The sequence below is a fragment of the Meleagris gallopavo genome, chromosome 13 (assembly GCF_000146605.3).
Source record: "Meleagris gallopavo isolate NT-WF06-2002-E0010 breed Aviagen turkey brand Nicholas breeding stock chromosome 13, Turkey_5.1, whole genome shotgun sequence".
In the NCBI taxonomy this organism is placed as follows: domain Eukaryota; kingdom Metazoa; phylum Chordata; class Aves; order Galliformes; family Phasianidae; genus Meleagris; species Meleagris gallopavo.
In genome coordinates, this window is record NC_015023.2 from 4886260 (window position 1) to 4890634 (window position 4375).

The 4375-nt window shown below is 37.6% G+C and overlaps 1 protein-coding gene across 1 annotated transcript in view; it reads right to left on the reverse strand.

The window, feature by feature from the left end:
* Positions 1–4375, reverse strand: part of LOC100538539 (cytochrome b-c1 complex subunit Rieske, mitochondrial) — an 8111-nt gene that overhangs the window by 3175 nt on the left and 561 nt on the right. The gene's annotated exons all lie outside the window — the stretch shown is intronic.

The window sequence follows — 4375 nt, forward strand, 5'->3', positions numbered from 1 at the left end:
TATATATATATACAAAAGAAGTGATGGACAAGCAATTGCTCAGTGCCCAGCTAGCTTCCCAAGCAGTGGAAGAGAGTGAGATGAACTTCCACCCCCTCAGAATGCCTCCTGCATGATGTCGTAGGGTATGGAATATCCCTGTGTCTGGTTTAAGTCAGCTGTCAGAATTCTGTTCCCTTCCAGCTCCTTGGGCCCTTTGCTGGGAATGGCTTTGGCTCTGTACAACACTGCTCAGCAGTAGATATACACATCCGTGTGTTATCAACATTGTTTTTCTCCCAGAACCAAAGCATAGCGTTGTACCAGACACTATGAAGAAAACAATTCTGATCCAGCTGAAACTAAGATGCTAACCTACTTTGTTATTCTCTTCAGTAGTTCTAATATTTGCAGAAATACTCAATTAGAGATAAATCTTTTCTAATTCCTTTGTATTTCATTGTAATAGTGTTAATTATGATGAATTCTTTCTGTATTCAAGAAAATCAATTGTCAATTAGCTTTTATGGGGAATTACACACTGCGGTTAGTCATCATTTGAGCTTTATGGCTTTATTTGACTACTAACTTATTAAAACATACAGTAATTTGCTTTTGTTATAATCTATCTAAAAGCCAACACAAATTCCAAAAATAATATGAGCTTTGGAATTATAATTAGAACATGTTTTAGTAGGAATTGTTTTATAATGCAGTGTTGCAGTTCAGGATTAAGTGTTTTACGTGAAGAAAATTTAATTAATATATTACTTACAGCAACCAGATAGTTTACCTGTTTTTTTTTAATTTGTTTTTTGTTTTGTTTTTGTAATTACTTGAAGAATAATGACTGTATTTACTAGATTTAAAGAAGGAGATAATCACTGTAAGGTAAATAGGCTTGGTTAAATAATGAATGGTGTAAAAAAAATGTTTTCAAAACACTGGAACAGACCCTGCAATCTGTCATGACCAGATGGAGTTCTGACTTAATCTGGAGGTTGGAGCTGTCTTGTATGATTGGTCCAAAGTTTATTTAATCATTTTCACAAGAAAATTACGTAATATATGGACCTAACTCAGCTAATTCTGAAATGAAGTGGTGCAACAGGAGGTGATGCTTACAACAGATGTTATTAAGTAAATGAATGCATTATTTTCTAGCTACTTTGATTAAGGCCTACACATTGGCTATAGTTGTGGCAGCCTCTGTTTAAAACAGAATATTTTGAAGACATTCAAGTAAATTGTGATGGCTACAATCATTACTGAAGCTAAAATTTTGAAAGAAAATTTGTAATATTTATGAAACTATTACCAGTGGTACATGGAGCAGCAGGAATCAGAACACTATCCAAATAGAGGAAGTGAAGAGTAAGAATGAAGAAATGATGCTATCCCAAATAGTATGCTATGCTGAGATATTCTTTCTATTTGTTGGGTAAGTCAAAGATCGTCATTATCTTGCCCAGAGGCATTTATTGACCATAGCTTTCATTACAGAGCAGCCAAGTACCAATAATCTAAAATATATGCAAGTTTTACAAGTCAAGTTTTCAACTTTTTTGCTTATGAGGAATGTTCTCAGTGGTCCTTGCCTGTCTCATTTGGGAGATGAAATGTGAGCTATATATATATTTGCTCTGGAATTGGTTTGGCTCTGAGGGAGCCATTAGGGTTGCTATTCAAACCTGGATTCAGTGTGTATAAGAATTATTGTGTTCTTCTCTTCAGTGGAGTATTTTGGTGTAGGTGATGCAATATGAAATCAGTCTGTATAAATGTTGGCTCTATAAATATTTTTACACTGAAAACTTCTCTACAATAATAATAATAATGATAATATCACAGTTAACAGTCAGGCAGTATATATAGGCCACTCTATTGAAAGAGCCCTAAATAAGTTATAGAAGTCTGTTTTTTCATCACAGATATTATAAAATGAAGGGCAGATTACTATAACTGAGAGAGGTAATTACTAGTGCTGCTGAGACCCCTGGCTGAATAAGTTCTCCATGGAGCGTGAATACTAGTGCTCAATATCACCACAGGCTCACCCTATCTGCGGCTTCCAGCAGTGGCAAATGCTTCCAGGAAGAGCACAAGCAACCACACAATGAGGTTTGTCCTTCCTGCAGGCTTACAGCCTCTGCTCCCAGGGGCTTCTCCTGAGCCACAGACTGAGCCTGGAGTGTTGCATTCAAAAGCTGCAAATGAGCTTTGCTCTGCTCCACATCTAAATAACCTTTACTTTTCCACCTTCTGAAGCAAAGCCATATGTAATAATATAATTATTTCCTTTATTTCATTTTATGTTTATTGTTTGATTTCCCTGCATGATTTTCATTCATTCTTGCTCTTTTATTTGTTGTTAATTTGAAGGATGATCTAAATGATGCATTGGAAAGATCTTCCTGGTAGCTAAGCCTAGTGTGAGTTATGGCAAGCTTCCTCCTGAAACCAGAGAATCCTTTGCTTTTAAATGTCTTTCAAAGAGCACTGTTTTGAGCAGTGTTGCCCAGGTTCCTGTGTGATTGCAGAGCTGCAAAATGTTTCCTGAGCATATTCCCCCTGGGTTGTGCTCCTTCTGTGTGGGAGGACTCATGTTGTCAAAATCATTTGCTCCTTAAGATTTATGTTGGTTACAATTCTTGCTATACCGTTCTCCTCTGGCGCATGATACATCAGTTCAAAAGAATTTAAATTCAGATTAATCACTGATCAAATGTATTGGCCCAGTAGGAGAGGGGTCTATGAAGAATCTGCAGAGAACCACTATATCCGGTAAATTGAACTTGCTGGGGGTGGATTACACCACTTGAGTCAGTTTTTCAAGTTATCCATGTTGTTCTACAAGTAACTGTATTCTGAGTATTGCCATTCCTTATCAAAGAATGCCTTTCTGCTAGGATTAAACAGGTCATGGGAGAAAGGACAACAGCTTCTCTCAAGTACATAGAATTGTATAGATATGTCATACCTAAATTGCATCTCACAGCTGGAAGAAAATCCAACTTTACACTGAAAAATATGAAAAATATAATGTAGAAGTCTATTAGGGAGAATGAGTTGAGTATATCAAAGATTAGTACATAAATGAACCAGAAATAAGTAATGTCGTGAATAGAACAGGGCTTCTGTGGTCACTCTGAAGGATGTTACTGGGGAGCCAGAGACTGAGGCGAGTGAGTGACAGGCTAATCTTGGCCTAAATAAAGTATGAACCAAGAATAATGAAAGCACTAAGACTTATCTTCTCAAAGAGTGAGCTGGAAGAGTTTTATCAAAAACTACAATTAGTTGTCAAAAAACATCCCTAAGCCATGACTTTCTTGTGTAGTTTAAAGACTTCAAAGCTATGCGTCAGTCAGGAATACATGCTACAGTGCAACTGGGATGCAGCTTAGAAGATAATAGTAATGGCAGTCTTTAAGATCCTTAGATGAAAGTATTTTTATAAACATCAGTTAATTGAACTGCTAAAGATAATTCTAGTCAAGGACTTCAGTATTATTTAATTGCTGCAATTCGTTTCAAAATAGAAATATTAACAGATAAATGTAGATGCTTCCAAAAGCTGCACAGGAGGAGGATTTGCAAAGAAATCTAAAGATGCTAACACAGAGGCAAATGTGCAATGTTTTTGGATCTTTTTTCTCTCATGATGACCAAACTGATGCTAATAAAACTAATTACAGAAGGAAATGGACAAAACAGTTTTGCATAGCCCAGACAGTCACAAAACTGCTAGAAGAACATCCTTTTAAAGCTCATCTAGGTAAAGAAAGCAAAAACTCAGCATAGAAGAAGCTGACCAAAATGTTAATAGATTGTATCTCACCTGGGAGAAACATACTGATGTTAGACCACTGATAAATGAAACACAACTGAAAACCACAATATGGGGCAGTTTCTACTGTCTCTGAGCTTTTTGGAAGGTGAATGGAAGAGATAGTGACTTAAGTATCATAAACGTGTTGGGAAGATTCGGGAGAAATTTTTTCTTTGCTTGTTGCTAAGTCCACCAAAGGAGCAGAGGTTGTGATTGTGGCTGTGTTGAATGCAGTGGGACTTTGGCGTTCAGGAAATTGTCATTACTGTTTCATGGCACATTTATTTTGCCACTTAAGGTTGAAGCCCCACAGCGTTGTCCAGTTTAGCGCATAAAATGAGATGGATTTAGGCCACCATTGTACCTGTGTACCTATGTGCTTGGACCTGGGCGTCCTGGTGGACGACAGGTTGGCCATGAGCCAGCAGTGTGCCCTCGTGGCCAAAAAGGCCAATGGCATTCTGGGGTGCATTAAGAAGAGCGTGTCCAGCAGGTCGAGGGAGGTGATCCTCCCCTCTACTCTGCCCTGGTAAGGCCTCATCTGGAGTTACTGTGTCCAGTTCT